A 12473-nucleotide genomic window follows, 5' to 3' on the forward strand; every position below is an offset into this window, starting at 1 on the left:
ATATATGATAAAATTGACTAAATGTATGAGATACATTATTTTGGAGGAAATTAGATATAAATATGATTTATATCAAGTAGAGGAGAAATTACTATAGTAGATATATGATATCAAACTATACGTTAAGAATAGAATATGATTATATTAATTAATTAATTAGACGGTTATGTGATAATTGACTGAGAATTTCTCCTGAATCGTGCGAAAGTGGGAAGATCAATTTCGGTTATTGTAACTGAAGAATAAAATGAAATTTTTTTTCATTTTGTAAAGGGTTCGAAAATTCACTCACGGTGTGAAAACTTCATGATCACTTAACGTTAAGAGCCTATACAATAACGCCCATCATCCTAAAAGATGGCACACACGCGCACTAAACGATCGTATGCAATTTCTAAATGATCGCTTACCTTTTCTAAAAGATCACTTACCGCGCTGAGCAGACCTAAACGTTAGCTTAACATTTGCTATAGTAAGACCTATACATTTGTATATCTTTCTCTAAACGACAAACACCCCGACTATACGATAGTCATCTACTATCTCCCACTTGTTTGTTCGTTCTACACGATCTTCTTTTCCTCCTCCGTCTACCAATTCCATCAAAGTCCACTTTTTGGATTCTCACTCCGAGAATACCAAGGACTTCAAGTGATGGTGTCATCCTCGGTTGCTGTTTGTTCGTGCACTACCATTCGTGTAGACGATCGTGCTGCTATTAGACGACTAATTGTTGGGCGATAAGAAGCGTAGGGGAGTCGCTTCCGATGGACTGAGTTCGAGTGAAGATTGTCCTCAACTGGTACGTTTACTCAGTTTTTTTGTATTTTAATTGTTAAAGCATGCCTATAATTAGTGTTACAATGTATATCTATTTGTTAGAATATGTGTGAGGTAATTCGATCACAATGAAAGCAGAAATATCCATACCCGCTCATAGATACTCTTATTTAAAAGTTCCTTCAAACCATACTTCATAAATTTCATGCCACCACATAGTGCCTTGTAAATATTAAGTATAAATCATATACATAAACTTATTGAAATGACATGCTAAACTCACATATGAAATTTCATTTATTTGAAAAAATGGGTCGTGCGTCCAACAGATGAGTAAAGCATGCATCATAGAAATCATAGTTTTAAAACTGCATGTTGAATCGATTTTGCGCTAAAAACCACATGAAAAACCAATCATTAGAAAACATTTATCAAAACTTGTCATTCACTGTCTTAAGCTATTTATCCAAAGGTCTGTAAACCTCTCCTATTTGTGTCTGCCCTGAAATAAAAAAAGTTCCATTGATCAGTATAATTAGCTCCCTTTTGAGCCTAATGTATAAATTTTGCATCATCGCATACTATTGGTTTCATCACATCATGACTAAGTTCCTCGCATCGCTCATCTCAACACATCGACTACACTTAGTCATTTTATCTTATAACTTGGCTGGAAAATGGAAACTCTCTCTCACGGTGCTTGGGTAGGCACTGTAACACCCCTTTTAGCTTATGTGATGAGCATCCACTATGCATCACACTCAAAGTGTCTCAGTTGTGAATATTTTGTACATGCATCAACGCATATCATCAACTGGTTAGTTGCTACTTATTCTCCGTATGCAGTTGCCTACTTATTCATCCACAATATCATTTTAGATTTCAATCTTCTAGATTCCATAGTTCTAATTCCAGCCATTAACTAATTAGGTTTTCTTTAATGAGTTCTCTCATAAACATCTTAACTCTTTTACCTTAGAATTTGAGCACCAAATTCCTTTGGATCGGTTGGAAATCCTTAACTCTCTCAAACCTGCCCGAGAGTTCTTCGACTCCTTCTAAGCTTCAGATGGCAGCAACACTTTCTCTTAGGCATAGAAAAATATTGACAAAACATTTCCCTTCTTTTCAACTTCTCTTTATATGTGGGCTTCATGAATCAGCTAACCTAATTAAATACCATCTGGTATCCTAATCCTTAATGAACGTTCTTAAGACTTCCATCTAGCCCACTCACTGGTTGATTAAATTGTACTCTTTAGCATAACTCCATTGTATGAAGTTAGGACCATCAAAACCCTCTCCTGGTCATCGCATACTTCCATTCTCACTGCATCCTCTGAACAACATCTTCGTCGCATTGATCCACAACCGCCTCACTGGCCAACTTCTAAGCCTTTCAACTGATACTTACTTCACGACTCTCCTAACACAATGCCTTCATTTACCATCACCAGCCTCATGCGAATTTGGTTGCATAGCTTGACATAATATCATCGCATAAATTTCTCTGTTATTCTCTGTGTTAATTCTCCTCTATTCCCTTGACAGCTTAACATTCAAACCATAGAATATTTTCTTGCCCTCTAAGCCCTTGAGAGCATTTCCTCCTACATTTAGAATATTTTTTCCTTGTTAAAGCTTTTACAAACAAACACAATAAATATTTCATACATTTCAACCAATACAATCATAATAAATACTTACTTACAAGAGCTTAATTACATGATTACAAGGACTTAAACATAATTAGCTAAGAAAACAAGCTTAGAAGTTTACATATATTCGGGTTTAAGATCATGGATAATAGTTCTCCTCATTTTTCATTATGAAATAGTAGAAGTAGAATCTAATTCAGAGATTTCACAGCATAGAGTTTTTACCTTGATGAAGTATTGGTTGATAGTCATCTCCCTTTAAGCAATTGACAAGAGCTTATTCTCTAGAAATTGCAATATTGCATCATTTTTCTTTGAGAAAAGTGAGGCGAACGTGTCCCATGCTTTCTTAGGCATCTTTGTTGTATTGATGTGCACCAATATTTCTTCATCAATTGTAGTTTTAATTGCAAACATGGCCTTACTTGCCTTGATATTCCATTTCTTCAAAGCAGCAGGATCCTCAGGTCGATTGACTTCAATGCCTCCTACAACATCCCACAAGTCTTGGCCTTGGAGATACAATTTCATGCATGTGGATCATGTTTTGTAGTTTTGGGTGTTGAGCTTCTTGATTCCTCCAACAACTTGAAGGTCTCCCATCGTCTTGTAGTGATGAATGCATTCCACAAGTAACTGTGTCACAGACAACAAGCTTTACAGTCGCAAGACTGTACTTGATCTTCAGAAGCTCCACCACATCAAGCTATGCTAGCTTGGCTCTAATACCACTTGTTGAAGAAATTGGCACAAAAGGAAGAAAGACAATCTTGGAAGAAAGAAACTTTTAATGAATGTACAAGGTTGGACACTTTTGAGAGAATACTTTTTCACTCTCTCAAGACACACTTAATCACTTTTTACTCTAGGTTTCTCTAACTCTCTTGTTTCTCTTTCTTCCTTTCTTTGCTTGCTTGGCTTACAAATGGAGCTACACCTCCTACTTATAGGCATGAGATCCTTAGAGCCCAAGCAAAAGGATCTCTCTAGATTATTCTTAGATTCTAAATATCTAGATATTTTTTAGTTTATTCTTATCTAAAGAAATTCTCTAGAATCTCAAATCTAAGGTTGTTCTAAAATATTTCTAAGCTTTTTCTTTTGAGATATTTATTAAAACTACAACATAGTTCTAGAAAAAAAAAAAAAACTAATTGACATATTTATGTCATATGGTAGATACTTCAAGAATCTTCTAGATTAGTTAGTGTTACTATATATTTTAATAGGGAGTTCATTGGCTCACACCAATCGACATTAACAATGGAGATAGTATTTTTACTAAGAGATTCAAATTTTGCGATGTGAATGACGAGGTTTGCAACTCCTATACCATTCTTCATAGTGGACATTTTAGATCTAGTTTAACATTTTTTTAAATCTACATCCTAGTTTGTACACATGTCTCTGTATGGTCTCCTGCTTCCGATCTTTTGATATGGGTCATCAAATAAAAGTAGTAATGTTCCATTTTTTTTTTTTTGTCGTAATTTGGAAAGCTCAAATTAAAATGTCAAATGTTTTATGATTTTCTTTTTTTTTTTTTTTTTGGTTTTTTTAAGAGTTGATCAAGAATTGAACAAGAAAACAAATATTTTACATGTCATACTTTAGAAAACATTTGCCTTTCAATTCTGGAGGAAGGTGGGTTAGGGGGGAAGGAGACTTCAAAAGCACCTTCTAGAGCATTTGTCAGGTCTTTCTTTGCTTCCTCATCATTCTCCACCAACATCTCCATTTTCCTCTCTTTGAAGCAGTCATAATCCCAATCTACCAACACTATTCGTTCTTCATTCTTTGCTTTCTCCTCAAACTCCTTATACAACATATAATCTCCAACAACAATATCCCAAAACTATAAACATCAACCTTTATTGTGATGTGGAGGCTTCTAAACCACTCTGGAGCTATATATCCTTTGGTTCCTGTAATTGCTATCATGGTTAGAGTTTGATTTTTATTCAAAAATTTTGCCAAACCAAAATCTACAGTGCATGCAATAAAAGAGTCGTCCATAAGGATTTTTTTTAGGCTTAATATTATCGGGATAAACACTATATCTTTTAGATCAATTATCCTCTCTTGTGTGAATTTAATAGGATAGTAATCAACTTGAAACAACAACAATAATATATATCTCAACATCCACTATAATCAACAATGGGTACAAACAAGTTCTCCCTAATCACAACTAGAGGCATACACAATATATATCTCAAGATTAACATCTCGACAACAAACAACAACAAACAGAAAAGAATAGAATTAGAAACGTCTCACTTGAAGTGGCACCCAATTACCCACTATATTTAACTATAGGTAGGTTCAAGCCTCCAAACAAAATCTCCACCGTTCAGATTGAAGATCCTCGTGTCAAGAACATGTTGTCAAATTTTCAACTTTATCAAACCACAGATCGATTTCCAACGGTTGAAAAACATTGCTTGGTGGAATGAAGTTTTCTTGAATTTTCTTCTCTATTGTTTTTAGTCTCTCGGTGTGCAAGTGCTATTTTTCACATTTGGTGGCTACAATAATTCTACAAATAAAACCTAGTTGAACCATGTTTGGGCCATAAATGTTGGGCCTTCACAATTTGTGAAATAACCCAAGAAATCTCCTCCTATTTCACTTTGTTGAGGAACTTGTCATTCCCGCAACGGAACGAAAAAAATTAAGCATCTCTCTTGGTATATTCTTCGTCAACATATCAGATCTATTATGGTTATTCTGTATCTTCTCAAGCTTAAACAGTTCATCATTTAAAGCATCTCTAATCTAGTGACACTTCACATCTATATGCTTCGTTCTAGAATGAAATGTAGCATTCTTACCAAGATGAATAGCACTCTGATTATCGTAGTATATCACATGTTGTTGTTTCTTGAAGCCAAGCTCCTATATAAATCACTTCATTCACAATATCTCTTTACAAGCCTCTACTATTGCAATAATCTACTACAGTTGTAAAAAGTGCACGACATTTCTACAACCTTAACTATCAAGACATTGCACCACCTGCAAATGTCATCAAGTAACCGAAAATAGGCTTTATGTTCTCTAGATCTCATATCATATCTGAATCAATATAACCAACAAGCATTGGCTTTCCAGTTCCAACTGTGAGCTTCAAAATAGAAATGTCTCGTAAATATCTCATGATTGTCTGCCAATGTCGTTTTCCTAGACATAAAATAACTAACAACACCAACAACATGAGCAATATCAGGTCTAGTACATACCATGGCATACATCAAGCTCTCAACTCCTAAAGCATAAAGGATCTTGCTCATATCTTGCTTCTATTTATCTGTAGGACTCTATTTGCTACTCAATTTGAAGTGACTAGATAAAAGAGAACTGATCGATTAGATAAAAGAGAGCCAATCAGTTTTTCGATAAAAGAGAACTAATCAGTTTTGCTTTCTTTAAAATGATAGTTTTACCTCATCTAGGAAGCTACGTTTAAGTTGATATTTTCATATGGCTAAGAGAACATGAGTTCAATCCAAGATACCTACCATAGTCCCTATTATTAATTGGTTTTAGATTTTTCCTTCTTTTTTTTTTTTGTTGAAAATAAATATTTGCCCTTGGGTTTTTTTTTTTTTGTTTTGGGTAAAATATCAGTCTATTTATTTTAGCAGACTTATTGTATTCAGTGTATCAGAAATAATAAAATATCAGTCAACTATCGTGGTTTTTTCTCCCTGTTCTAGGGTTTGCCACGTAAAACTTTGTGTTTCTATTTTCTTCCTTTTTCATTATGGTATTAGAGCATGGCGATGAAACCCTAACTGTCATTGACGATAATCAACCACAATCTTCTTTAGAAGCCTCTGCAGAAGTAAGTGGATCCACCGGTGCTGGCATTACTGCCACAATACAGGTGGCTATGGAAGGTTATCTCCAGACCGTGTTACCCCATCTTCTTTAGCAGACTTCATTCACGGGTGCAACAGGGACAGCCCAGCGGAGATCCACCAGACGCACGCTAAGATTGGCTTCAGCCGGCCGACAAAAAACCACCTGACACAGTTAAATCTGGCGAAGTCAGATCACCACGCAGCCACTTGTTTTGATCTAGCCATCGTCGGTCATCCATGCTCGCGTCAGCCGCCGGTTTGTTCATCAGGCACAGTCATAAATGAAGCCAATCAAGCCGACCATGCCACTGACTTCCTTCGACCTACGCGACTGGATTCCTATTCGATTAAGCCAATCAACCCTTCAATTACCCTGGCTACTGTTCTTGGTGTTGGGAATGTTGTTCTAAATCTCCTTGTAATCTCGTAGTTTGTAAACTTTGTGTAAACTATTGTTGTTAATAAAACAAGTGTTATTTTACAAGCATATATTCAATTCAATAAACTAAGTTTCGAGGTTATTTCATGTAATTTAAACAAGTATGTAGAGACATACAAGTGGTTCTTGTTTAAATAATAACCTAAACAGTCTGTAGTAGATGGATAAGGTTTGGTACCTTATCCTAGTGACACTACGGATATGACCACTTCGTAGGTGTTACAAGTGTTGTAAAGTGCTACAAATGATCTAATCCTGATCATTCATGTGAAAATATGTGAGCGGAGGTATCCTATACAAAGAGTTTGTATAAGACCAGACCACAAAATGATTAGTCTCTTTATATAACGGTATTAATAATAGAGACTTACATTTCACTAGGATGAACATAGATGACATGACCTAAATCCTGAGTGAGTTGTGAACTCCTACTCTTGAAGGCGGTCATTTGATTTGTACGGGTGAAAGTGGCCAGATTTCCAACTCAACAAGCTTACCATTTTGGGAATTCATCTAACTGGGGAGCTGAAAATATAGTTACACAAGATGAAATTCAGTCCTTCCTCGATGTAAGGGCAAGTGATGGTGGAAAATGGTGTAAATAATTATGCATTCATTGTTCGTTCTTCATGCATCGCTGGTCATGCGTTGGACTAAGGAATATGCAATATTTGTTTGATGACCATGCGTTCCTGCCACAAGTTTTCTTGCTCTCTCGCTAACTATAACGAGATCGTAAGTTTCTCGGGTGATCCGAGGTCGAACTCAGGAACTTGTAGCTAAATGTTATGAAGTAAAGTCTTTGCATGAAGAATAAAAGAATATTGAAGGTTATGGGCTATGCGCTACTTCTACTCCTAACTAACAGATTAAGCAGTGGAAGTATGACTATGAGAGGTAGAGACACGACAATGATTAACGCGTAATAAGATGCATGGGAAAATAGATAAAATAGCGGGGATGACTTCCACATCACTAAGCTTGATCGCAAGGGTAACCCCAGGCAACGCAAGCTATGCGATTGTGCTACACACACATGACAAAGACACATGCGATGTGCGATAGTGTCGAGAGGCCTTATGTCTAAGTCTCTATTCTTACTCACGTTCTCTCACACATAAACAAGATGACCGCATACCACCATATCCTATCTATAGGGTGCATATGTTGTGTAATAGCAAACAGAGCTTGTCTCTAAGCCTCTATTCTTGCCTATGCGATCCAATCTGACTCTCTCAAGCCTAGATTTGGTCTTTAGACTACTTTCTCAAGTGTGCCTAAATGATGAATGATGCGCTCATAAGACAAGGTAATCACATAAACATGGTTGACATAAGATTATTCCTATCTCTAGGAACACTGCTTATTTTGTTTAATGCGTTCCACCACTTACCCTCTCGGGCAGTTAGCTACCGCTGATCAGCTCATAGAAAAACGTGGCTACAACATCTCACTAAGCAATTAGGATTTTCTCACAACACTCGCGCAACACACACCTCTCGGTGGCTTGCTACTTGTTTTATATGTCTATGCCGCATGATTAAGTATGCGATACTCGAGCAATCTTACTTAGTCTTTGCAGTGAAAGGAAAGGATGATAAGAAATGAAGATGGAATCGAAGGAAATAGAGAAATGCATTGATCACATAATGTATTAATCTCTTAAGACACAATGTAATACAATACAGAAATAGAAGACATATGGAGGGCCAGATGGGCAATGTCTTGCATCCATCAGATGTGTGTCAAGGCTGCCGTTGGTGCCATGGATGGGTGGCAGAGTAGTTTCTCTTGAGATCTACCTCCAACAGAGCTCCGGTCGTCACTCAGAATGGTAGGAGGAATGAAGAACTCTCAAGACTATCTTCTCACGCTTTCGTCTGGATCACAAGGATCTACCTGAAGGCAAAAACTCAGATGAATTGAAGTTGAGCTCTAAGGCTTCTATTTATACAGCTCGATTCACCGACAGCATTAATGGTCCTCCTCGGAAATTCTGCAACTAACAGCGTGATGGACCTGTTCTGAATCTCTACTGCTAACGGCATGGTAGGTGAAATGTTAACATCACCTTTTGATACTTCCGAGGTATGCGTTCATGCTTGGTTTCCGAAGTACCAACGCATTCCACCACCCTTGCGTTCATCCCTCTATTATGGTTATTATTTCGTAGCCGCAACCTTTATGCGATGGACGCATGCGGTTAATGGCCGCAACATCCTTGCGTCGAACGTATGCGAACAGGTAAGCGACGCCTCTGTGATGGCGAGATTCACCGCATGCAATCAATTCCTACGTTAGCTACAAAAATAGACATTTGGACGTAAAATAACGCATAATAGTGGGTTAGCCGAGATTTTCATTGCTGACCGACGCAAGCTCATTTTCTCATAAATTCTTAATACAATCATCGGATATTCTACTTAACAGCCCTCATAATTCTAAATAAAAGGCCTATAATAACTTGCATTTCTGTCCGTCATCAGCAAGTAGACAAATTGCTACCTTAAGGGTTGATTCCGGGTCTTGAACATAGTGACCACACGCTCTCCTGGCCCGAAAAGGACTTGGTCATAGTGGGACTATGACTTATTGTTCATTTGAGGAATTAGTGGTACTTAAAAAGTTAAATGTAACTACATGGGCAAAACGATATTTTGGTCCAGTTGTACTTATGAGCAATTTGTGAAGGGTCATCGCTTTGTTGATTGGTTATATCCAATGGACACAGAAACTTATCTGCAGTGTGAAGAGTACAACTGTCAGTCTTTAGTGGAGTGACCAGCAGTTAACGGATGTTGGGTAATTTAAATAAAGAGTTTAACTAATTATCTGTGTACCTTTAGAGCTTCAATCTACAAGTTCATAAGGTCCCCTCTGTAGCTCAACAGGGATTTAATTGATCATTAATTTTGGATTACTTTAAATTGTTCAAATTAATTAACGGAATTAATTATATATGATATAATTAATTAAATTGATTATATATGTTATATAATTAATATAATGTATTTGATACATTATAATTTAAGGTAATATGAGAGGAATTTGAAGATGATTCAAATACCAATTATATGAATGAGATTCATGTAATTAAATATAAATATGATTTATATTGAGAGGAATTAAATATTTGGATATGATCCAAATATCAATTATATGGATGAGATTCATATAAGTGAATTTAATATAAATGTGATTTAGATTAAATGTCATGTATTGTTGAGAGAAAATAAAATCTATAGTTTATGTTGTATTTGATGCAATATAAACTATAGGCTATATGTTATATTTAATATAACATATAGTGTATATATATAATAAAGTAGTTACTATATATATATATATTAATATTAATTTAATTGAAATTAATTAAAGGGAAGGAGCTATGACTCCCTCCTCTTATTCTCTCAATTTTTACATGGGATGATGATTAAGATGGTTGGAGATTTTTCATCTTCCTCCTCAATTGGCTTTGAGAGAAGAGTTCTCTCCAAGAAAAACTTTATAGAGAAGAAAAGTTTTTCTCTTCCCTCTCCTCCTCTCCATCTCTTGTAAGAGTATATTAGCATGCAATGGAAGCAACAAGGATCAATAAACATTCTAATTCATCAATTTTGGCTATAATAAAGCATGCACATACAATAATAAGAGGGTTTCAAGTCATACCTTTGTAGAATCTTTGGAATCTCAAATTCAACTGCAAATCTTCTTCAAATCTTGTTGTGAACCACCTCAAGGTCTTCCCTACTATTCTCTTGGAGTCTTTGATTGAGTTGTGGGACTCAAAATAAGCTTGAAAGAAGGGGATTTGGAGAAGAAGCTCACTGTAGAAACTTGAAGAACACTTCTTCAACCTCTTGAGTTTTCAACAAAACTTCAGCAATTACAAACCATTTGCATTAACGATTTCCACTTCAATCTTCTCTATTTATTACAAGACAATCATGCATAGAAGAAGGTTGCATGAGTTGCAACTCATGCTTGGAGATTTGAATCAAGAAATGATGGAGTTTGAGTGAACTTGTCAATTGAGATAATGAGTTTTCCAACCTTTCATTTTCCAATCTTTTTCCAATTTACAAAATGATTTCAAAATTGAAAACATTATAAATTTTACAAAATCAATTTCATAAATTAATTTTTTAATAAAATTAATAATAAATAATTAATTTGATAATTTAATTAATTCTAATTAATTTAATATCAAATATTAAATTAAGTTTACACAAATTCCACCTTCATGAATCCTTTAAATATTAATTAAATTCTCTAATTCCGTTTAGTTCTAAAATTACATGCGTAATTAGATCACATATAATTATTAATTCCCTTGATTCTAATTTGAACGTTTCAAATTAACTTATCACGCTACTCTAAGGCTAATCTATTTACGAAATAGTAAGGGGACCTCGTGGACCTACAAATCATGGGCTCCAACGATCCGAGATTAATTGGCTAAACTCTTTAGCCTAAATTAACCCCCATTTGTTAACTAATGGGTCACTCCACTAAAGCCCATAGTTGTACTCCTCTCACTATAGATATATTATGTCCACTCAATATAACCATGATTAGTAAGTTAACCCTTCATAGGTTATTCGAAATAACGGTTAGGTCAAATGTCTGTTTTACCCCCGAAATTACCTCTTGTTTCTTAAGTCAATAATCCTCTAATGAACAATTGGTTTGTGATCTGATCAACAAACTGAGTCCCTCTAAGGCCAATGAGAGGGTGGGGCCCCTTGTTCAAGACTTGGAGTCAGCACTTAAAGGAACCACCTCTCTACTATCCCTAAAAGCGGGTAGGCGTGAATTCCGTCTTGCACCCTATGTCCCCAACTATCTACCCGGTCTTACCCCTAAAATAGGAGGCTTATTGAGCCGGCGCTATTGAGGCAACTCTCACCTATGTAAATCTAAGAATAATCCCGAATAAATAGGAATTTATAGTTAGCTCAGGATTAAAATCGAGTTACCTAGGTCATCTAAGCGAAATAGTCAATCTTAAATAGTAAACAGCATTAAAAAGTAAGAGTGACTTATTTCTTGGTCCGATCTTATGCAAACTCATTGCATAGGATGTCCCCACTCCCCATGTCAATACATGAACAAATCTAGATCACTTCATTTGTAGTATCTTTACAATAACTTGTAACAACCACAGAGTAGGCCGCAACCAATAGTATTACCAGAATAAGGTCCCCAACCTTAATCATGTACTATAGAACATTTTGGCTATTTACTTGAACTTTGATCCATCTTTATGTCTCTACATAAAGTTCAAGTACTCATATAATAGTCATGGATCTTAGTTTTTGGATTTAGATTTTATGAATGCAATTAATAGATTCAATACCTTTATTGAAGAAATGTTGAATAATATCTTTTATTGATAATAGAATAAGTTTAATTTTTACAAACTGCGAGTTTTGGGACATAAAACCCAACATCTCTTTCCCTCTTCCAAGGATTCAAGAAAAGCCCACAATCTTGCTTGAATCCTTTATCCCAAAAGAATACAGAGGGTTCTCGAGTGGTGGTGTTCGTTCTTGAAGAAGGAGATTCATGTGGAGAATGAGTTTCGTTTGTGGCTTCTATGAGAGAATTCTTGAAGAAAGGGTTTTTCAAAGGTAAGGTTTTTGAAACCTTAGGTATTTTATTTAAAGCATGCTATAATTTTTAAGAAAATGCATATCTTGTTCTTGTTTACTGTAAAACTTATATTCA

General features: G+C 35.6%; 1 pseudogene; it reads right to left on the bottom strand.

Annotated features, from left to right (window-relative positions):
* Positions 1 to 2555: 2555 nt before the first annotated feature.
* LOC120088833 (uncharacterized) lies at positions 2556 to 3333 on the bottom strand (annotated as a pseudogene).
* Between the last annotated feature and the right edge of the window lie 9140 nt (positions 3334 to 12473).

The sequence above is a fragment of the Benincasa hispida genome, chromosome 10 (assembly GCF_027475165.1).
Source record: "Benincasa hispida cultivar pf3 chromosome 10, pf3_genome.v1.1, whole genome shotgun sequence".
In the NCBI taxonomy this organism is placed as follows: domain Eukaryota; kingdom Viridiplantae; phylum Streptophyta; class Magnoliopsida; order Cucurbitales; family Cucurbitaceae; genus Benincasa; species Benincasa hispida.